We start from the raw sequence: 25358 nt of genomic DNA on the forward strand, positions 1-25358 counted from the left end.
CAGACGCCGCTAATATTAAACGACACGACAAAGAGTGCGTGCGAGAGAGACAGAAAATCAGTCTGAGCATGACGTCGGGCGCTGCGTAGCCACTGCAAATTGATTTGTTCCTATTGGCTATAAAAATGATCTGATCTGATCCAGATTCAGCAGTCTGATAGATATGGTCATTATCTATGATTCTGCGTTTTTAGTTTTCTCGAATGTGCAATATTGTGGATGCAACAGATTTTCGTCCTTTGTGTGGGCGGAAAGGGGTGGGGCGAAACTTTGAGATACACGTTTTATAGTAAGATCTAACAGGAGTGCGGATACCAAATTTGGTTACTCTAGCCTTAATAGTCTCTGAGATTTTTGAATATCCCCAGACTTTGTGTGGGCGGAAAGGGGTGGGGCGAAATTTTGAGATACACGTTTTATAGTAAGATCTAACAGGAGTGCGGATACCAAATATGGTTACTCTAGCCTTAATAGTCTCTGAGAATTTTGAATATCCCCAGATTTTCGTTCTTTGCGGGGCGGAAGGGGGTGTGGCGAAATTTTGAAACAAACTCGTCTCGGTCCGATATATTAGGAGTGTGGATACCAAAATTTGGTTGCTCTAGCTTTGTAGTCTCTGAGATCTAGACGCTTATGTTTTACTCTAAGCAAAGCAGCCTATGCTACGTGTGTGTTAGAGAAAGACAGGGCGAGAAAAAATGAAATTGTTTCTTGATGCTGGCTATAATAATAATACGCTCCAATTCAGATTCCGCGGTCTTAAAGATATGGTCATTCTCTACAATTCTACGTTTTTGGTTTTCTCATATCTTTAAAATTGTGGATGCCACAGATTTTCGTCCTTTGTGGGGCGGAAGTGGGCGGGGCGAAGTTTTGAAATATTTTTGTAGCAGTGACATATCACAGAAGTCTGGATCCAAAACATCGTTGCTCTAGCTCTTATAGTCTTTGAGCACTAGGCGCTGAAGGGGACGGACAGACGGACAGACGGACGGACGGACAGACAGACAGGGCTCAATCGACTCGGCTATTGATGCTGATCAAGAATATATATACTTTATGGGGTCGGAAACGATTCCTTCTAGACGTTACACACATCCACTTTTACCACAAATCTAATATACCCCAATACTCATTTTGAGAATCGGGTATAAAAAGCAGAAAAAAACGAGGGGGAACGTTGTGAGTTGCTGCGGAGACCGCAACTCTACAGTTATACCCGATACTAAGTCAGTATGGCTCTCCTCCGGCAGACGCCGCTAATATTAAACGACACGACAAAGAGTGCGTGCGAGAGAGACAGAAAATCAGTCTGAGCGTGACGTCGGGCGCTGCGTAGCCACTGCAAATTGATTTGTTCCTATTGGCTATAAAAATGATCTGATCTGATCCAGATTCAGCAGTCTGATAGATATGGTCATTATCTATGATTCTGCGTTTTTAGTTTTCTCGAATGTGCAATATTGTGGATGCAACAGATTTTCGTCCTTTGTGTGGGCGGAAGGGGGTGGGGCGAAATTTTGAGATACACGTTTTATAGTAAGATCTAACAGGAGTGCGGATACCAAATTTGGTTACTCTAGCCTTAATAGTCTCTGAGATTTTTGAATATCCCCAGATTTTCGTCCTTTGCGGGGGCGGAAGGGGGTGTGGCGAAATTTTGAAACAAACTCGTCTCGGTCCGATATACTAGGAGTTTGGATACCAAACTTGGTTGCTCTAGCTTTTGTAGTCTCTGAGATCTAGGCGCTAATGTTTTACTTTAAGCAAAGCCGCCTATGCTACGTGTGTGTTAGAGAGAGACAGGGCGAGAAAAAATGAAATTGTTTTCTTGATGCTGGCTATAATAATAATACGCTCCAATTCAGATTCCGCGAGTCTTAAAGATATGGTCATTCTCTACATTCTACGTTTTGGTTTTCTCATATCTTTAAAATTGTGGATGCCACAGATTTTCGTCTTTGTGGGGCTGAAGTGGGCGGGGCGAAGTTTTTGAAATATTTTTTGTAGCAGTGACATATCAAGAAGTCTGGATAAACATCGTTGCTCTCGCTCTTATGTCTTTGAGCACTAGGCGCTGAAGGGACGGACAGACGGACAGACGGACGGACGGCGACGGACAGACGACAGACAGACATGGCTCAATCGACTCGGCTATTGATGCTGATCAAGAATATATATACTTTATGGGGTCGAAACGATTCCTTCTGGACGTTAACACATCACTTTTACCACAAATCTAATATACACCAATACTCATTTTGAGTATCGGGTATAACGAGGGGGAACGTTGTGAGTTGCTGCGGACACCGCAACTCTACTAAGTCAGTATGGCTCTCTCCGGCAGACGCCGCTAATATTAACGACACGACAAAGAGTGCGTGCGAGAGAGACAGAAAATCAGTCTGAGCGTGACGTCGGGCGTGCGTAGCCACTAAAAATTGATTTGTTCTATTGGCTATAAAAATGATCTGATCTGATCCAGATTCGGCAATCTGATAGATATGGTCATTATCTATGATTCTGCGTTTTTAGTTTTCTCGAATGTGCAATATTGTGGATGCCAACAGATTTCGTCCTGTGTGGGCGGGGGGTGGGCGAAATTTTGAGATACACGTTTTATAGTAAGATTAACAGGAGTGCGGATACAAATTTGGTTACTCTAGCTTAATAGTCTCTGAGATTTTTGAATATCCCAGACTTTGTGTGGGCGAAGGGTGGGGCGAAATTTTGAGATACACGTTTTATAGTAGATCTAACAGGAGTGCGGATACCAAATATGGTTTACTCTAGCCTTAATAGTCTCTGAGAATTTTGAATATCCCAGATTTTCGTCCTTTGCGGGGGCGGAAGGGGGTGTGGCGAAATTTTGAAACAACTCGTCTCGGTCCGATATATTAGGAGTGTGGATACCAAATTTGGTTGCTCTAGCTTTTGTAGTCTCTGAGATCTAGACGCTATATGTTTTACTCTAAGCAAAGCAGCCTATGCTACGTGTGTGTTAGAGAAGACAGGGCGAGAAAAAATGAAATTGTTTTCTTGATGCTGGCTATAATAATAATACGCTCCAATTCAGATTCCGCGTCTTAAAGATATGGTCATTCTCTACAATTCTACGTTTTTGGTTTTCTCATATCTTTAAAATTGTGGATGCCACAGATTTTTCGTCCTTTGTGGGGGCGGAAGTGGGCGGGGCGAGTTTTGAATATTTTTGTAGCAGTGAATATCACAGAAGTCTGGATCCAAACATCGTTGCTCTCGCTCTTATAGTCTTTGAGCACTAGGCGCTGAAGGGGACGGACAGACGGACAGACGGACAGACGGACAGACGGACAAGACAGGGTCAATCGACTCGGCTATTGATGCTGATCAAGAATTATATACTTTATGGGGTCGGAAACGATTCTTCTGGACGTTAAACACATCCACTTTTACCACAAATCTAATATACCCCAATACTCATTTTGAGTATCGGGTATAAGCGAGGGGGAACGTTGTGAGTTGCTGCGGACACGCAACTCTACGGTTATACCCGATACTAAGTCAGTATGGCTCTCCTCCGGCAGACGCCGCTAATATTAAACGACACGACAAAGAGTGCGTGCGAGAGAGACAGAAAATCAGTCTGAGCGTGACGTCGGCGCTGCGTAGCCACTGCAAATTGATTTTGTTCCTATTGGCTATAAAAATGATCTGATCTGATCCAGATTCAGCAATCTGATAGATATGTCATTATCTATGATTCTGCTTTTTAGTTTTCTCGAATGTGCAATATTGTGGATGCAACAGATTTTCGTCCTTTGTGTGGGCGGAAGGGGTGGGGCGAAATTTTGAGATACACGTTTTATAGTAAGATCTAACAGGAGTGCGGATACCAAATTTGGTTACTCTAGCCTTAATAGTCTCTGAGATTTTTGAATATCCCAGATTTTCGTCCTTTGCGGGGGCGGAAGGGGGTGTGGCGAAATTTTGAAACAACTCGTCTCGGTCCGATATATTAGGAGTGTGGATACCAAATTTTGGTTGCTCTAGCTTTTGTAGTCTCTGAGATCTAGGCGCTAATGTTTTACTTTAAGCAAAGCCGCCTATGCTACGTGTGTGTTAGAGAGAGACAGGGCGAGAAAAATGAAATTGTTTTTTGATGCTGGCTATAATAATAATACGCTCCAATTCAGATTCCGCGTCTTAAAGATATGGTCATTCTCTACAATTCTACGTTTTTGGTTTTCTCATATCTTTAAAATTGTGGATGCCACAGATTTTCGTCCTTTGTGGGGGCGAAGTGGGCGGGGCGAAGTTTGAAATATTTTTGTAGCAGTGACAAATCACAGAAGTCTGGATCCAAAACATCGTTGCTCTCGCTCTTATGTCTTTGAGCACTAGGCGCTGAAGGGGACGGACAGACGGACGGACGGACAGACGGACAGACGGACAGACAGACAGGGCTCAATCGACTCGGCTATTGATGCTGATCAAGAATATATATACTTTATGGGGTCGGAAACGATTCCTTCTGGACGTTAAACACATCCACTTTTACCACAAATCTAATATACCCAATACTCATTTTGAGTATCGGTATAACGAGGGGAACGTTGTGAGTTGCTGCGGACACCGCAACTCTACGTTAACCATACTAGTCAGTATGGCTCTCCTCCGGCAGACGCCGCTAATATTAAACGACACGACAAAGAGTGCGTGCGAGAGAGACAGAAAATCAGTCTGAGCGTGACGTCGGGCGCTGCGTAGCCACTAAAAATTGATTTGTTCCTATTGGCTATAAAAATGATCTGATCTGATCCAGATTCGGCAATCTGATAGATATGGTCATTATCTATGATTCTGCGTTTTTAGTTTTCTCGAATGTGCAATATTGTGGATGCAACAGATTTTCGTCCTTTGTGTGGCGGAAGGGGGTGGGGCGAAATTTTGAGATACACGTTTTGAGATACACGTTAAGTATCTAACAGGAGTGCGGATACCTAATTTGGTTACTCTAGCCTTAATAGTCTCTGAGATTTTTGAATATCCCCAGATTTTCGTCCTTTGCGGGGCGGAAGGGGTGTGGCGAAATTTTGAAACAAACTCGTCTCGGTCCGATATATTAGGAGTGTGGATACCAAATTTGGTTGCTCTAGCTTTTGTAGTCTCTGAGATCTAGGCGCTAATGTTTTACTTTAAGCAAAGCCGCCTATGCTACGTGTGTGTTAGAGAGAGACAGGCGAGAAAAAATGAAATTGTTTTCTTGATGCTGGCTATAATAATAATACGCTCCAATTCAGATTCCGCGGTCTTAAAGATATGGTCATTCTCTACAATTCTACGTTTTTGTTTTCTCATATCTTTAAAATTGTGGATGCCACAGATTTTCGTCCTTTGTGGGGGCGGAAGTGGGCGGGGCGAAGTTTTGAAATATTTTTGTAGCAGTGACATATCACAGAAGTCTGGATCCAAAACATCGTTGCTCTCGCTCTTATAGTCTTTGAGCACTAGGCGCTGAAGGGGACGGACAGACGGACGGACGGACAGACGGACAGACGGACAGACGGACAGACAGACAGGGCTCAATCGACTCGGCTATTGATGCTGATCAAGAATATATATACTTTATGGGTCGGAAACGATTCCTTCTGGACGTTAAACACATCCACTTTTACCACAAATCTAATATACCCAATACTCATTTTGAGTATCGGGTATAACGAGGGGAACGTTGTGAGTTGCTGCGGACACCGCAACTCTACGGTTATACCGATACTAAGTCAGTATGGCTCTCCTCCGGCAGACGCCGCTAATATTAAACGACACGACAAAGAGTGCGTGCGAGAGAGACAGAAAATCAGTCTGAGCGTGACGTCGGGCGCTGCGTAGCCACTGCAAATTGATTTGTTCCTATTGGCTATAAAAATGATCTGATCTGATCAGATTCAGCAATCTGATAGATATGGTCATTATCTATGATTCTGCGTTTTTAGTTTTCTCGAATGTGCAATATTGTGGATGCAACAGATTTTCGTCCTTTGTGTGGGCGGAAGGGGTGGGGCGAAATTTTGAGATACACGTTTTATAGTAAGATCTAACAGGAGTGCGGATACCTAATTTGGTTACTCTAGCCTTAATAGTCTCTGAGATTTTTGAATATCCCCAGATTTTCGTCCTTTGCGGGGGCGGAAGGGGGTGTGGCGAAATTTTGAAACAAACTCGTCTCGGTCCGATATATTAGGAGTGTGGATACCAAATTTGGTTGCTCTAGCTTTTGTAGTCTCTGAGATCTAGGCGCTAATGTTTTACTTTAAGCAAAGCCGCCTATGCTACGTGTGTGTTAGAGAGAGACAGGGCGAGAAAAAATGAAATTGTTTTCTTGATGCTGGCTATAATAATAATACGCTCCAATTCAGATTCCGCGGTCTTAAAGATATGGTCATTCTCTACAATTCTACGTTTTTGGTTTTCTCATATCTTTAAAATTGTGGATGCCACAGATTTTCGTCCTTTGTGGGGGCGGAAGTGGGCGGGGCGAAGTTTTGAAATATTTTTGTAGCAGTGACAAATCACAGAAGTCTGGATCCAAAACATCGTTGCTCTCGCTCTTATAGTCTTTGAGCACTAGGCGCTGAAGGGGACGGACAGACGGACGGACGGACAGACGGACAGACGGACAGACAGACAGGGCTCAATCGACTCGGCTATTGATGCTGATCAAGAATATATATACTTTATGGGGTCGGAAACGATTCCTTCTGGACGTTAAACACATCCACTTTTACCACAAATCTAATATACCCCAATACTCATTTTGAGTATCGGGTATAACGAGGGGAACGTTGTGAGTTGCTGCGGACACCGCAACTCTACGGTTATACCCGATACTAAGTCAGTATGGCTCTCCTCCGGCAGACGCCGCTAATATTAAACGACACGACAAAGAGTGCGTGCGAGAGAGACAGAAAATCAGTCTGAGCGTGACGTCGGGCGCTGCGTAGCCACTGCAAATTGATTTGTTCCTATTGGCTATAAAAATAATCTGATCTGATCCAGATTCGGCAATCTGATAGATATGGTCATTATCTATGATTCTGCATTTTTAGTTTTCTCGAATGTGCAATATTGTGGATGCAACAGATTTTCGTCCTTTGTGTGGCGGAAGGGGTGGGGCGAAATTTTGAGATACACGTTTTATAGTAAGATCTAACAGGAGTGCGGATACCAAATTTGGTTACTCTAGCCTTAATAGTCTCTGAGATTTTTGAATATCCCCAGATTTTCGTCCTTTGCGGGGGCGGAAGGGGTGTGGCGAAATTTTGAAACAAACTCGTCTCGGTCCGATATACTAGGAGTGTGGATACCAAATTTGGTTGCTCTAGCTTTTGTAGTCTCTGAGATCTAGGCGCTAATGTTTTACTTTAAGCAAAGCCGCCTATGCTACGTGTGTGTTAGAGAGAGACAGGGCGAGAAAAAATGAAATTGTTTTCTTGATGCTGGCTATAATAATAATACGCTCCAATTCAGATTCCGCGTCTTAAAGATATGGTCATTCTCTACAATTCTACGTTTTTGGTTTTCTCATATCTTTAAAATTGTGGATGCCACAGATTTTCGTCCTTTGTGGGGCTGAAGTGGGCGGGGCGAAGATTTGAAATATTTTTGTAGCAGTGACATATCACAGAAGTCTGGATCCAAAACATCGTTGCTCTCGCTCTTATGGTCTTTGAGCACTAGGCGCTGAAGGGGACGACAGACGGACAGACGGACGGACGGACAGACGGACAGACGGACAGACAGACATGGCTCAATCGACTCGGCTATTGATGCTGATCAAGAATATATATACTTTATGGGTCGGAAACGATTCCTTCTGGACGTTAAACACATCCACTTTTACCACAAATCTAATATACACCAATACTCATTTTGAGTATCGGGTATAACGAGGGGAACGTTGTGAGTTGCTGCGGACACCGCAACTCTACTAAGTCAGTATGGCTCTCCTCCGGCAGACGCCGCTAATATTAAACGACACGACAAAGAGTGCGTGCGAGAGAGACAGAAAATCAGTCTGAGCGTGACGTCGGGCGCTGCGTAGCCACTAAAATTGATTTGTTCCTATTGGCTATAAAAATGATCTGATCTGATCCAGATTCAGCAGCAATCGTGATAGAGATATGGTCTACATTATCTATAGATTCTGAAGTCATTATCTATGATTTCATTTTAGTTTTCTCGAATGTGCAATATTGTGGATGCAACAGATTTTCGTCCTTTGTGTGGGCGGAAGGGGTGGGGCGAAATTTGAGATACACGTTTTATAGTAAGATCTAACAGGAGTGCGGATACCAAATTTGGTTACTCTAGCCTTAATAGTCTCTGAGATTTTTGAATATCCCCAGATTTTCGTCCTTTGCGGGGCGGAAGGGGTGTGGCGAAATTTTGAAACAAACTCGTCTCGGTCCGATATACTAGGAGTGTGGATACCAAATTTGGTTGCTCTAGCTTTTGTAGTCTCTGAGATCTAGGCGCTAATGTTTTACTTTAAGCAAAGCCGCCTATGCTACGTGTGTGTTAGAGAGAGACAGGGCGAGAAAAAATGAAATTGTTTTCTTGATGCTGGCTATAATAATAATACGCTCCAATTCAGATTCCGCGGTCTTAAAGATATGGCATTCTCTACAATTCTACGTTTTTGGTTTTCTCATATCTTTAAAATTGTGGATGCCACAGATTTTCGTCCTTTGTGGGGGCTGAAGTGGGCGGGGCGAAGATTTGAAATATTTTTGTAGCAGTGACATATCACAGAAGTCTGGATCCAAAACATCGTTGCTCTCGCTCTTATGTCTTTGAGCACTAGGCGCTGAAGGGACGGACAGACGGACAGACGGACAGACGGACAGACGGACAGACAGACATGGCTCAATCGACTCGGCTATTGATGCTGATCAAGAATATATATACTTTATGGGGTCGGAAACGATTCCTTCTGGACGTTAAACACATCCACTTTTACCACAAATCTAATATACACCAATACTCATTTTGAGTATCGGGTATAACGAGGGGAACGTTGTGAGTTGCTGCGGACACCGCAACTCTACTAAGTCAGTATGGCTCTCCTCCGGCAGACGCCGCTAATATTAAACGACACGACAAAGAGTGCGTGCGAGAGAGACAGAAAATCAGTCTGAGCGTGACGTCGGGCGCTGCGTAGCCACTAAAATTGATTTGTTCCTATTGGCTATAAAAATGATCTGATCTGATCCAGATTCGGCAATCTGATAGATATGGTCATTATCTATGATTCTGCGTTTTTAGTTTTCTCGAATGTGCAATATTGTGGATGCAACAGATTTTCGTCCTTTGTGTGGGCGGAAGGGGTGGGGCGAAATTTTGAGATACACGTTTTATAGTAAGATCTAACAGGAGTGCGGATACCTAATTTGGTTACTCTAGCCTTAATAGTCTCTGAGATTTTTGAATATCCCCAGATTTTCGTCCTTTGCGGGGCGGAAGGGGTGTGGCGAAATTTTGAAACAAACTCGTCTCGGTCCGATATATTAGGAGTGTGGATACCAAATTTGGTTGCTCTAGCTTTTGTAGTCTCTGAGATCTAGGCGCTAATGTTTTACTTTAAGCAAAGCCGCCTATGCTACGTGTGTGTTAGAGAGAGACAGGGCGAGAAAAAATGAAATTGTTTTCTTGATGCTGGCTATAATAATAATACGCTCCAATTCAGATTCCGCGGTCTTAAAGATATGGTCATTCTCTACAATTCTACGTTTTTGGTTTTCTCATATCTTTAAAATTGTGGATGCCACAGATTTTCGTCCTTTGTGGGGGCGGAAGTGGGCGGGGCGAAGTTTTGAAATACTTTTGTAGCAGTGCCAAATCACAGAAGTCTGGATCCAAAACATCGTTGCTCTCGCTCTTATAGTCTTTGAGCACTAGGCGCTGAAGGGGACGGACAGACGGACGGACGGACAGACGGACAGACGGACAGACAGACAGGGCTCAATCGACTCGGCTATTGATGCTGATCAAGAATATATATACTTTATGGGGTCGGAAACGATTCCTTCTGGACGTTAAACACATCCACTTTTACCACAAATCTAATATACCCCAATACTCATTTTGAGTATCGGGTATAACGAGGGGGAACGTTGTGAGTTGCTGCGGACACCGCAACTCTACGGTTATACCCGATACTAAGTCAGTATGGCTCTCCTCCGGCAGACGCCGCTAATATTAAACGACACGACAAAGAGTGCGTGCGAGAGAGACAGAAAATCAGTCTGAGCGTGACGTCGGGCGCTGCGTAGCCACTGCAAATTGATTTGTTCCTATTGGCTATAAAAATAATCTGATCTGATCCAGATTCAGCAATCTGATAGATATGGTCATTATCTATGATTCTGCATTTTTAGTTTTCTCGAATGTGCAATATTGTGGATGCAACAGATTTTCGTCCTTTGTGTGGGCGGAAGGGGGTGGGGCGAAATTTTGAGATATACGTTTTATAGTAAGATCTAACAGAAGTGCGGATACCAAATTTGGTTACTCTAGCCTTAAAAGTATCTGAGAGTTTTGAATATCCCCAGATTTTCGTCCTTTGCGGGGGCGGAAGGGGTGTGGCGAAATTTTGAAACAAACTCGTCTCGGTCCGATATACTAGGAGTGTGGATACCAAATTTGGTTGCTCTAGCTTTTGTAGTCTCTGAGATCTAGGCGCTAATGTTTTACTTTAAGCAAAGCCGCCTATGCTACGTGTGGGTTAGAGAGAGACAGGGCGAGAAAAAATGAAATTGTTTTCTTGATGCTGGCTATAATAATAATACGCTCCAATTCAGATTCCGCGGTCTTAAAGATATGGTCATTCTCTACAATTCTACGTTTTTGGTTTTCTCATATCTTTAAAATTGTGGATGCCACAGATTTTCGTCCTTTGTGGGGCGGAAGTGGGCGGGGCGAAGTTTTGAAATATTTTTGTAGCAGTGACATATCACAGAAGTCTGGATCCAAAACATCGTTGCTCTCGCTCTTATGGTCTTTGAGCACTAGGCGCTGAAGGGGACGGACAGACGGACAGACGGACGGACGGACAGACGGACAGACGGACAGACAGACATGGCTCAATCGACTCGGCTATTGATGCTGATCAAGAATATATATACTTTATGGGGTCGGAAACGATTCCTTCTGGACGTTAAACACATCCACTTTTACCACAAATCTAATATACACCAATACTCATTTTGAGTATCGGGTATAACGAGGGGGAACGTTGTGAGTTGCTGCGGACACCGCAACTCTACTAAGTCAGTATGGCTCTCCTCCGGAAGACGCCGCTAATATTAAACGACACGACAAAGAGTGCGTGCGAGAGAGACAGAAAATCAGTCTGAGCGTGACGTCTGGCGCTGCGTAGCCACTAAAAATTGATTTGTTCCTATTGGCTATAAAAATGATCTGATCTGATCCAGATTCGGCAATCTGATAGATATGGTCATTATCTATGATTCTGCGTTTTTAGTTTTCTCGAATGTGCAATATTGTGGATGCAACAGATTTTCGTCCTTTGTGTGGGCGAAAGGGGGTGGGGCGAAATTTTGAGATATACGTTTTATAGTAAGATCTAACAGAAGTGCGGATACCAAATTTGGTTACTCTAGCCTTAAAAGTATCTGAGAGTTTTGAATATCCCAGATTTTCGTCCTTTGCGGGGGTGGAAGGGGGTGTGGCGAAATTTTAAAACAAACTCGTCTCGGTCCGATATATTAGGAGTGTGGATACCAAATTTGGTTGCTCTAGCTTTTATAGTCTCTGAGATCTAGGCGCTAATGTTTTACTCTAAGCAAAGCCGCCTATGCTACGTGTGTGTTAGAGGGAGACAGGGCGAGAAAAAATGAAATTGTTTTCTTGATGCTGGCTATAATAATAATACGATCCAATTCAGATTCCGCAGTCTTAAAGATGCAGACGGACAGACGGACAGACGGACGGACGGACAGACAGACAGGGCTCAATCGACTCGGCTATTGATGCTGATCAAGAATATATATACTTTATGGGGTCGGAAACGATTCCTTCTGGACGTTACACACATCCACTTTTACCACAAATCTAATATACCCCAATACTCATTTTGAGTATCGGGTATAACGAGGGGAACGTTGTGAGTTGCTGCGGACACCACAACTCTACGGTTATTCCCGATACTAAGTCAGTATGGCTCTCCTCCGGCAGACGACGCTAATATTAAACGACACGACAAAGAGTTCGTGCGAGAGAGACAGAAAATCAGTCTGAGCGTGACGTCGGGCGCTGCGTAGCCACTGCAAACTGATTTGTTCCTATTGGCTATAAAAATGATCTGATCTGATCCAGATTCAGCAATCTGATAGATATTGTCATTATCTATGATTCTGCGTTTTTAGTTTTCTCGAATGTGCAATATTGTGGATGCAACAGATTTTCGTCCTTTGTGTGGGCGAAAGGGGGTGGGGCGAAATTTTGAGATATACGTTTTATAGTAAGATCTAACAGAAGTGCGGATACCAAATTTGGTTACTCTAGCCTTAAAAGTATCTGAGAGTTTTGAATATCCCCAGATTTTCGTCATTTGCGGGGGCGGAAGGGGGTGTGGCGAAATTTTGAAACAAACTCGTCTCGGGCCGATATATTAGGAGTGTGGATACCAAATTTGGTTGCTCTAGCTTTTGCAGTCTTTGAGATCTAGGCGCTAATGTTTTACTCTAAGCAAAGCCGCCTATGCTACGTGTGTGTTAGAGAGAGACAGGGCGAGAAAAAATGAAATTGTTTTCTTGATGCTGGCTATAATAATAATACGATCCAATTCAGATTCCGCAGTCTTAAAGATGCAGACGGACAGACGGACAGACGGACGGACGGACAGACAGACAGGGCTCAATCGACTCGGCTATTGATGCTGATCAAGAATATATATACTTTATGGGGTCGGAAACGATTCCTTCTGGACGTTACACACATCCACTTTTACCACAAATCTAATATACCCCAATACTCATTTTGAGTATCGGGTATAACGAGGGGGAACGTTGTGAGTTGCTGCGGACACCACAACTCTACGGTTATACCCGATACTAAGTCAGTATGGCTCTCCTCCGGCAGACGCCGCTAATATTAAACGACACGACAAAGAGTTCGTGCGAGAGAGACAGAAAATCAGTCTGAGCGTGACGTCGGGCGCTGCGTAGCCACTACAAATTGATTTGTTCCTATTGGCTATAAAAAAGATCTGATCTGATCCAGATTCGGCAATCTGATAGATATGGTCATTATCTATGATTCTGCGTTTTTAGTTTTCTCGAATGTGCAATATTGTGGATGCAACAGATTTTCGTCCTTTGTGTGGGCGAAAGGGGGTGGGGCGAAATTTTGAGATATACGTTTTATAGTAAGATCTAACAGAAGTGCGGATACCAAATTTGGTTACTCTAGCCTTAAAAGTATCTGAGAGTTTTGAATATCCCCAGATTTTCGTCCTTTGCGGGGGCGGAAGGGGGTGTGGCGAAATTTTAAAACAAACTCGTCTCGGTCCGATATATTAGGAGTGTGGATACCAAATTTGGTTGCTCTAGCTTTTATAGTCTCTGAGATCTAGGCGCTAATGTTTTACTCTGAGCAAAGCCGCCTATGCTACGTGTGTGTTAGAGAGAATCAGGGTGAGAAAAAATGAAATTGTTTTCTTGATGCTGGCTATAATAATAATACGATCCAATTCAGATTCCGCAGTCTTAAAGATGCAGACGGACAGACGGACAGACGGACGGACGGACAGACAGACAGGGCTCAATCGACTCGGCTATTGATGCTGATCAAGAATATATATACTTTATGGGGTCGGAAACGATTCCTTCTGGACGTTACACACATCCACTTTTACCACAAATCTAATATACCCCAATACTCATTTTGAGTATCGGGTATAACGAGGGGGAACGTTGTGAGTTGCTGCGGACACCACAACTCTACGGTTATTCCCGATACTAAGTCAGTATGGCTCTCCTCCGGCAGACGACGCTAATATTAAACGACACGACAAAGAGTTCGTGCGAGAGAGACAGAAAATCAGTCTGAGCGTGACGTCGGGCGCTGCGTAGCCACTGCAAATTGATTTGTTCCTATTGGCTATAAAAATGATCTGATCTGATCCAGATTCAGCAATCTGATAGATATGGTCATTATCTATGATTCTGCGTTTTTAGTTTTCTCGAATGTGCAATATTGTGGATGCAACAGATTTTCGTCTTTTGTGTGGGCGGAAGGGGGTAGGGCGAAATTTTGAGATACACGTTTTATAGTAAGATCTAACAGGAGTGCGGATACCTATTTTGGTTACTCTAGCCTTAATAGTCTCTGAGATTTTTGAATATCCCCAGATTTTCGTCGTTTGCGGGGGCGGAAGGGGGTGTGGCGAAATTTTGAAACAAACTCGTCTCGGTCCGATATATTAGGAGTGTGGATACCAAATTTGGTTGCTCTAGCTTTTGCAGTCTTTGAGATCTAGGCGCTAATGTTTTACTCTAAGCAAAGCCGCCTATGCTACGTGTGTGTTAGAGAGAGACAGGGCGAGAAAAAATGAAATTGTTTTCTTGATGCTGGCTATAATAATAATACGATCCAATTCAGATTCCGCAGTCTTAAAGATGCAGACGGACAGACGGACAGACGGACGGACGGACAGACAGACAGGGCTCAATCGACTCGGCTATTGATGCTGATCAAGAATATATATACTTTATGGGGTCGGAAACGATTCCTTCTGGACGTTACACACATCCACTTTTACCACAAATCTAATATACCCCAATACTCATTTTGAGTATCGGGTATAACGAGGGGGAACGTTGTGAGTTGCTGCGGACACCACAACTCTACGGTTATACCCGATACTAAGTCAGTATGGCTCTCCTCCGGCAGACGCCGCTAATATTAAACGACACGACAAAGAGTGCGTGCGAGAGAGACAGAAAATCAGTCTGAGCGTGACGTCGGGCGCTGCGTAGCCACTGCAAATTGATTTGTTCCTATTGGCTATAAAAATGATCTGATCTGCTCCAGATTCAGCAATCTGATAGATATAGTCATTATCTATGATTCTGCGTTTTTAGTTTTCTCGAATGTGCAATATTGTGGATGCAACAGATTTTCGTCCTTTGTGTAGGCGGAAGGGGGTAAGGCGAAATTTTGAGATATACGTTTTATAGTAAGATCTAACAGAAGTGCGGATACCAAATTTGGTTACTCTAGCCTTAAAAGTATCTGAGAGTTTTGAATATCCCCAGATTTTCGTCCTTTGCGGGGGCGGAAGGGGGTGTGGCGAAATTTTAAAACAAACTCGTCTCGGTCTGATATATTAGGAGTGTGGATACCAAATTTGGTTGCTCTAGCTTTTATAGTCTCTGAGATCTAGGCGCTAATGTTTTACTCTAAGCAAAGCCGCCTATGCTACTTGTGTGTTATAGAGAGACAGGGCGAGAAAAAATGAAATTGTTTTCTTGATGCTGGCTATTATAATAATACGATCCAATTCAGGTTCCGCAGTCTTAAAGATGCAGACGGACAGACGGACAGACGGACAGACGGACGGACGGACAGACAGACAGGGCTCAATCGACTCGGCTATTGATGCTGATCAAGAATATATATACTTTATGGGGTCGGAAACGATTCCTTCTGGACGTTACACACATCCACTTTTACCACAAATCTGATATACCCCAATACTCATTTTGAGTATCGGGTATAACGAGGGGGAACGTTGTGAGTTGCTGCGGACACCACAACTCTACGGTTATACCCGATACTAAGTCAGTATGGCTCTCCTCCGGCAGACGCCGCTAATATTAAACGACACGACAAAGAGTTCGTGCGAGAGAGACAGAAAATCAGTCTGAGCGTGACGTCGGGCGCTGCGTAGCCACTGCAAATTGATTTTTTCCTATTGGCTATAAAAATGATCTGATCTGATCCAGATTCAGCAATCTGATAGATATGGTTGGTCATTATCTATGATTCTGCGTTTTTAGTTTTCTCGAATGTGCAATATTGTGGATGCAACAGATTTTCGTCCTTTGTGTAGGCGGAAGTGGGCGGGGCGAAGTTTTGAAATATTTTTGTAGCAGTGACATATCACAGAAGTCTGGATCCAAAACATCGTTGCTCTAGCTCTTATAGTCTTTGAGCACTAGGCGATGAAGGGGACGGACAGACGGACAGACGGACGGACGGACAGACAGACAGGGCTCAATCGACTCGGCTATTGATGCTGATCAAGAATATATATACTTTATGCGGTCGGAAACGATTCCTTCTGGACGTTACACACATCCACTTTTACCACAAATCTAATATACCCCAATTCTCATTTTGAGTATCGGGTATAACGAGGGGGAACGTTGTGAGTTGCTGCGGACACCACAACTCTACGGTTATACCCGATACTAAGTCAGTATGGCTCTCCTCCGGCAGACGCCGCTAATATTAAACGACACGACAAAGAGTTCGTGCGAGAGAGACAGAAAATCAGTCTGAGCGTGACGTCGGGCGCTGCGTAGCCACTACAAATTGATTTGTTCCTATTGGCTATAAAAATGATCTGATCTGATCCAGATTCGGCAATCTGATAGATATGGTCATTATCTATGATTCTGCGTTTTTAGTTTTCTCGAATGTGCAATATTGTGGATGCAACAGATTTTCGTCCTTTGTGTGGGCGAAAGGGGGTGGGGCGAAATTTTGAGATATACGTTTTATAGTAAGATCTAACAGAAGTGCGGATACCAAATTTGGTTACTCTAGCCTTAAAAGTATCTGAGAGTTTTGAATATCCCCAGATTTTCGTCCTTTGCGGGGGCGGAAGGGGGTGTGGCGAAATTTTAAAACAAACTCGTCTCGGTCCGATATATTAGGAGTGTGGATACCAAATTTGGTTGCTCTAGCTTTTGTAGTCTCTGAGATCTAGGCGCTAATGTTTTACTCTAAGCAAAGCCGCCTATGCTACGTGTGTGTTAGAGAGAGACAGGGCGAGAAAAAATGAAATTGTTTTCTTGATGCTGGCTATAATAATAATACGATCCAATTCAGATTCCGCAGTCTTAAAGATGCAGACGGACAGACGGACGGACGGACAGACAGACAGGGCTCAATCGACTCGGCTATTGATGCTGATCAAGAATATATATACTTTATGGGGTCGGAAACGATTCCTTCTGGACGTTACACACATCCACTTTTACCACAAATCTAATATACCCCAATACTCATTTTGAGTATCGGGTATAACGAGGGGGAACGTTGTGAGTTGCTGCGGACACCACAACTCTACGGTTATACCCGATACTAAGTCAGTATGGCTCTCCTCCGGCAGACGCCGCTAATATTAAACGACACGACAAAGAGTTCGTGCGAGAGAGACAGAAAATCAGTCTGAGCGTGACGTCGGGCGCTGCGTAGCCACTGCAAATTGATTTGTTCCTATTGGCTATAAAAATGATCTGATCTGATCCAGATTCAGCAATCTGATAGATATATCATTATCTATGATTCTGCGTTTTTAGTTTTCTCGAATGTGCAATATTGTGGATGCAACAGATTTTCGTCCTTTGTGTGGGCGGAAGGGGGTGGGGCGAAATTTTGAGATACACGTTTTATAGTGAGATCTAACAGAAGTGCGGATACCAAATTTGGTTACTCTAGCCTTAATAGTCTCTGAGATTTTTGAATATCCCCAGATTTTCGTCCTTTGCGGGGGCGGAAGGGGGTGTGGCGAAATTTTGAAACAAACTCGTCTCGGTCCGATATATTAGGAGTGTGGATACCAAATTTGGTTGCTCTAGCTTTTGTAGTCTTTGAGATCTAGGCGCTAATGTTTTACTCTAAGCAAAGCCGCCTATGCTACGTGTGTGTTAGAGAGAGACAGGGCGAGAAAAAATGAAATTGTTTTCTTGATGCTGGCTATAATAATAATACGATCCAATTCAGATTCCGCAGTCTGGTCAGAAGATATGGTCATTCTCTACAATTCTACGTTTTTGGTTTTCTCATATCTTTAAAATTGTGGATGCCACAGATTTTCGTCCTTTGTGGGGCGGAAGTGGGCGGGGCGAAGTTTTGAAATATTTTTGTAGCAGTGACATATCACAGAAGTCTGGATCCAAAACATCGTTGCTCTAGCTCTTATAGTCTTTGAGCACTAGGCGCTGAAGGGGACGGACAGACGGACAAACGGGAGGACGGACAGACAGACAGGGCTCAATCGACTCGGCTATTGATGCTGATCAAGAATATATATACTTTATGGGGTCGGAAACGATTCCTTCTGGAGGTTACACACATCCACTTTTACCACAAATCTAATATACCCCAATACTCATTTTGAGTATCGGGTATAACGAGGGGGAACGTTGTGAGTTGCTGCGGACACCACAACTCTACGGTTATACCCGATACTAAGTCAGTATGGCTCTCCTCCGGCAGACGCCGCTAATATTGAACGACACGACAAAGAGTGCGTGCGAGAGAGACAGAAAATCAGTCTGAGCGTGACGTCGGGCGCTGCGTAGCCACTACAAATTGATTTGTTCCTATTGGCTATAAAAATGATCTGATCTGATCCAGATTCAGCAATCTGATAGATATGGTCATTATCTATGATTCTGCGTTTTTAGTTTTCTCAAATGTGCAATATTGTGGATGCAACAGATTTTCGTCCTTTGTGTGGGCGGAAGGGGGTGGGGCGAAATTTTGAGATACACGTTTTATAGTAAGATCTAACAGGAGTGCGGATACCAAATATGGTTACTCTAGCCTTAATAGTCTCTGAGATTTTTGAATATCCCCAGATTTTCGTCGTTTGCTGGGTCGGAAGGGGGTGTGGCGAAATTTTGAAACAAACTCATCTCGGTCCGATATATTAGGAGTGTGGATACCAAATTTGGTTGCTCTAGCTTTTGTAGTCTTTGAGATCTAGGCGCTAATGTTTTACTCTAAGCAAAGCCGCCTATGCTACGTGTGTGTTAGAGAGAGACAGGGCGAGAAAAAATGAAATTGTTTTCTTGATGCTGGCTATAATAATAATACGATCCAATTCAGATTCCGCAGTCTGGTCAGAAGATATGGTCATTCTCTACAATTCTACGTTTTTGGTTTTCTCATATCTTTAAAATTGTGGATGCCACAGATTTTCGTCCTTTGTGGGGGCGGAAGTGGGCGGGGCGAAGTTTTTAAATATTTTTGTAGCAGTGACATATCACAGAAGTCTGGATCAAAAACATCGTTGCTCTAGCTCTTATAATCTTTGAGCACTAGGCGCTGAAGGGGACGGACAGACGGACGGACGGACAGACGGACAGACGGACAGACAGACAGACAGACAGGGCCCAATCGACTCGGCTATTGATGCTGATCAAGAATATATATACTTTATGGGGTCGGAAACGATTCCTTCTGGACGTTACACACATCCATTTTTACCACAAATCGAATATACCCCAATACTCATTTTGAGTATCGGGTATAAAAACAATAAAACCGGGGAAAGCAAAAAAAACGATCTTTGATAGAGAGATTTTGGGGGAAACCATGCAACCCTTTCCCTCCGAAAGGTGGCCAATAACTATGCGAGGTAGAGCGAAAAAGGGGAAATAAAGAAAAGGTATCTTCGGCAGCTGACTAGCTGACTCCGGCGACAACTGAACCAAAGCTACCCAAGGTACCTGTCAATTTCCAAGGGATACGGGCGAATGTATTCACTAATACGCTTCTGTGTAGCGGCAGGTCGTAGATTTACTCCACTAATAACCCTGTGTCCAGCCAACTTCCACATACCAGTGAATCCATCTAGATTTCACTGCTATGGCATATACTGCTCGGCAATAAAGCTATGGTGAAGCTATTATCGATTCCAGAGCAGCTTACCATCAAACAAGGGTTATGGATCATACTCCGATGCGGGATAAACGTTATCGGAAACTAATAAGCATCCACCATCACAGGATCCAATTCCAGGACAAAAGGAAGGCTTTAAGGAAGGGGGGTGGGAAACAGGGAACAAAAGTCTTAAGCCAGTGCATGACTATGCACTGCTCGCAGGTGTTATGGACTTTCTCAACAATTTTTCTGCTTCGGGGTCAAGTTTGGCTGGGGTCACACACAACCATATAAGTTAATGTAACTCCGCTTTGTAACGTTTACAATTACGTCAACCCTGACCTTCAGGCCTTTCGGCCCCACGTTGGGCGCCAAATAAAATAATTATTACTGTAACGAGTAACGAAGAGAATCTTCGCACGATGAAGCTGGTGGTCGGCTAACTGAGAAGGAGTACGCGCTCGCTTCCACGGCTGATCTCTGGTCGAAAATGGGGATGGGTTCTTTGGGGTAACCCTCCAGTTAGGTTGCTTCGCTCCTGCTGGTATTATTTTATTAAAATTCGCGTACTCTTTTTGGGAATGGGAGGGGGACAGACAAGGAAAGGATCGTTAGGGGTACGGAAAGTATAGTGGGGCAAAGATAGTGCAGAGAAGGAGTAGGGATCTACCACCGCGGCGGACATCTCTGTTTTGCTGGCACGGAGTCGTGCCACGCCCACCCTACCGTGATCCTGAAAGAGCCAATAATAATATGAGGATCCCTGGAGTGTCCGGTATTGGTCATCCTATTTCGCTCACGAGCGGCATGGTTCCCCAAATGCGGTAACGTCTAGCACATATTCATCTTAACAATCATTTTATTAGAAACTATATTCAGATACTATATTCATGTTACAAGAAAAAAGAAACACTAACCGAGAACTCCAAGACAAGGCTAAATGGACAAAAGGAGGAACGAAAAGCGTCACAAGAGATATAGCTATTATTACTAGGGAATATTTAGATAAATAAATACGATAAGTGTAAATAGTTATAAGTGCATATACGATATTTTATAATGCGATATAAACTAATGATTTTTCCTTAAATAGAAAGATAATACTATAGCGCAATATAGGTACACATGTCCCAGCACATCGGCTTCAGGGAGTAGTTGGACATACTATTCGTTTTACCAAGCGTATTGTAAAGGCAGAAGGCCAATCAGCTGTGACTACTTTAAAAGTGTGAGGTCAACGACCGACAAACAGCTCTAGCAAAAAAGAACGAAGCTTTTGCCACGCTCGCGGAATTTTGGGAGGCAATAAAATGGAATGTTGTTGGTATATTATAAAGCTCACTCAGTTTTTGTTTGTGTTCCCGCGGCGAAAGATCTTTCGTAGCTGGGCGTGTGGCTGTGTGTGGGTGCATTAAACTTTTACCTGCAAACCAAAAACAAAATCCTACAGCGCGTGCTGCATGGCATAAGCTCGCGGATGGGACCCGGCCGAGCGGACGCTTTTAAGCTAAAACTTTTAAGCTTTTATCAAATGCATTTTCAAACTTTCCATGTGTTGGTGGGTTTTTTTTTCTGGTTTTTTTTTTTTCTGTCTACAATTAACACTAAGTATATCCAACTACACAAAAACAGACATATCAACGGACTGCGAGGTTCAAGGGAATGCGAGTCACGGTGGGATCTTACTGGCCTCAGTGGCTTTCAGTGGGCGGTGTATACATATGTATGTATGTGAGCACATCTCTTACAGTTTTCATTCAGCCTACATAATGACACTTACGTGCACATAAGACAAACGCTGGCCTTCACTGCATTTTAAATAAACGTTTTGAACAGCTAGGCCGAATCACGAGAAGAACAAGAGAGGCGATACCACTAGGGGTCGCCGGGAGGTTATGTACACACGTGGTGCACTATTTTTTCCCGCCCGGTAGGAACATTTAAGCGGCTTCGGTCCTACGCTGACTGCTAGCACCGGCTTTCGTTTCTTGGCCCGGTTTTGAATGCGAAACGGTTACGCCAATTCGCCGCACTAAGCCCGTCCTCGTCTCGCGCAGCCAAAGTTCACTGCCCGCGACTTGGTGGATCAGCTGGTTCGTAGTGCGGGGGCTTAAAGCTCGGGCTGCAGCTTTTGGATAATTCCCAAACTAAGTGCCGATTCTAATGTGGAATTAGAAAATACTGATCAGGCTACTTTTTCTAACAGTTACTCCATGCACATATTTACCCGGTTGGAACTGGCACTGCGAAAATAGGGGGATGGGGTTGAGGTGCTAATTCCTTCTTTCTCCAGGTGTTGGGGCTGCTCACCTCCAAGCGGAAGCTACAGAAAAAGTCGGAAAATCTAACTTCGAGGCTCCTAGCACTGTCGAAGGCCGGTACTCACGTTTTCGATTAGAGCCCAATCTGCTTTCTTGGGTTCTTTTTTCCCGATCGAGTGCACTTTGGTTTCACACCACGGTTATTTACGGCGGTTTAATTTTATTTTTATTATTTTTTTTTCTCACCGCGCAACTGAATGCTTGTACGGCCACGAGGAGAAAGAAAGATTTGAGCGGATCTACTGACCAACAAAAATTTTGTTCTCCGGATCTGCCTTTGCACGATCCTTCGCCATTCACCTTGAATGGTTATGGACATGGTGGGGAGATTTTTGTTCGTTTTTAAGCATATTCTTAATGTCAACCCTAGATGGCGCTAGCCCCGACACGACCAGGAACATTTAACATGTAACACCACAACAAGAAATTAAGCCAACCTAACTATACACTAACTATGGGGACTAAACTTAATAATTAATAATTAATATCTCGGTGAGGTGTGATATATACTTGTATAAATAATATAATATACATAAATATATTTATATATATAATATACATAAATATATAAATTGTACAAATACCATCGGGCATACTTTCAGGCGAAGAACACAAATATGCTTTCCTATCCGCCCGACAAGCGACCACTACAAATCCCCCCGGCCAAGATCACACTTTGGTGTTAATCACATCAAAGGGTGATAGACGCTTGGAGGAAAACCGTTAACCTGTATTAGGATGGTCACTGCTTTATGTCTTTAGCTCGGTATTTTCCGATAAGTCTACCTTGGGGATCTTCCAACTCGTAATAACTGTGACCAAGCCTACGTTTTATTCTAGCTTTTACAAAAGAAGGAGCTAGTTTTGCGCTGAAACCTTTAACGAAATTGCTCTGCTGAAAGTTGCGTCTGTAGACCTCCTGGCCAACTTTGAACGCCACTTGACGACTTCGAAGGTTGTACTGCTGTTCGTTTCGTTGGTGTTGTTTTTGTATTGTTCGTTGGGCTGTTTTTCGAATCACATCAAACGAATCTTCTCGACCAAAACTCACGGTACGATCTTCTAAAACCTGCAAATTTCGTAAGAGCTGATAGGTGGTTCCATTGGTGATCATGTGCTGTCCAAATGCAACCCGTTAGGGGCTGTCGTTTAGGGCTGAATGCAGACTAGATCGTAAGGCACAACTAATAGAACTAAGATGCTCATCCCAATTAGTTTGATGGCGGCAATAACGGATCTGTTAACGCGTTCCGATGCGTTGGCTTGAGGTGCGTACACAGCCGTATAAAAATGCTGCACATTGTACTTTTTCAACAGCGAATTGAAGTGATGGGACTTAAATTGTACTCCATTGTCGGACACAACCACTTCGGGTACCCCGAAGCAATGGAATAGGTCCTCTTCCATGAATCGAGTTATCGCCTCCGCTGTAAATTTCTTTACGGGTTTTAAAAACGGATATTTTGAAAGATGGTCCAAAACAACGAAGATACCGATATTTCCGGATTTGCTTCGTGGATACGGACCCAGGAAATCCACAAACAACTTCTGAAACACTCGTTGAGTTTCCTTCACTGGAGCTAATGGGGGTCGTAACGAACGATTCGGGTACTTGGTGCACTTGCAGACCGAACAGCTGTTTATGAACGCTCTCACATCGGTTACTAAACTTGGCCAATAATAATAACGTCGAACTCTCTCCAACGTTTTATTAATGCCGCTATGAGCTGCTAGCGACTGTTCGTGACTCTGTTTTAGTACATCGGACACCAGCTCCGTTGGAACCCACAGCTTCCAACACAGGTCGTCAGCGATCTGATCAGCAGCCGCGTGTTCTGCTCGCCGATATATGAGATTATCGATCACCTTAATGTCTGGCATCTGTGTCTGGTTGCCAAGTTCTTGCCAATCTAGAACTTAGGTCCGATTGTGACATTAGCCACTTCAATGATGCATGGTCGGTATGGATGGAGAACTCGTGTCCTTCCACATTAGCTCGAAACTTCTTCACACACATTATGGCTGCCAAACACTCTTTCTCCGTGACTGAATAGTTTCGCTGACACTGATTCAGCTTGCGAGACATGAATGCGATTGGGATGTCATTACCATCGCTATCCGTTTGCATTAACACGCCGCCAACTCCGGTGTGGCTGGCATCGCAATGAATGGCAAATGGAATGGTAAAGTCGGGGCTATGTAGGACTGGTGCCTCGCACATTTGGTCTTTTAAACTTTCAAACGCCCTTTGCGCTTCGTTGGTCCATACAAACGATCGACGTTGCTTTAGTGTATCTGATATTGGGGCAGCAATTCCGGCCTAGTTTTTAATAAATTTATGGTACCATCCAGTGGTTCCCAAAAATCGTCGCACTTGCTTCACCGATCGAGGCACTGGAAACTCCCGAATAGCAGCAACTTTTTCGGGATCCGTTTGTATCATCCCATACCCTATCACGTGGCCCAGGTATTTCACTTCCTTCAGGCAAAATTTGCTCTTCTCTACGTTTATCGTCAGTCCAGCTTGAGACAGTCGGTCGGCCAGCGCTTTCAACACGGACATGTGCTTCTCGAAGGACTCCGAAATCACCAATAAGTCGTCGAGATAAATGAAAATCTCATTTCGCAAAGATGGTGGGATAACTTTATCCATCAGTTTGGACATGGCCTGTGGGGCATTGCATAAACCAAACGGCATCACCGTGAATTGATATAGCGGCCTCCCAGGCACAGCAATAGCCGTCTTCTCCCGAGCCCTTGGAGTAAGCGGAATCTGCCAGTAAGCATCTTTAAGATCGATGCTTGAAATGAACTGCGCTTTTGGAAGTCTACTTAAAATGCCATCAATGAGGGGCATAGGGTAAGCATTTTTGACTGTTACTCCGTTAACTTTCCGGCTATCAAGGCAAAGGCGAACCTTACCTGGCTTACGCACAATTACTACCGGGGAAGACCACGGGCTATCTGATTCTTCAATCACCCCAAGGCCTAACATTCGGTCCAACTCTTCGTATATACATTTTTCGACTGCAGGCGACACTGCGTAGTGGCGTTGTTTTATGGGCCGAGTCTCGGAAATTTCTATGTCGTGTGTAAGCCAGTTTGTCTTTCCTACTCCTTTTTCGGCAAACG

This window comes from Drosophila miranda (assembly GCF_003369915.1).
Source record: "Drosophila miranda strain MSH22 chromosome Y unlocalized genomic scaffold, D.miranda_PacBio2.1 Contig_Y1_pilon, whole genome shotgun sequence".
In the NCBI taxonomy this organism is placed as follows: domain Eukaryota; kingdom Metazoa; phylum Arthropoda; class Insecta; order Diptera; family Drosophilidae; genus Drosophila; species Drosophila miranda.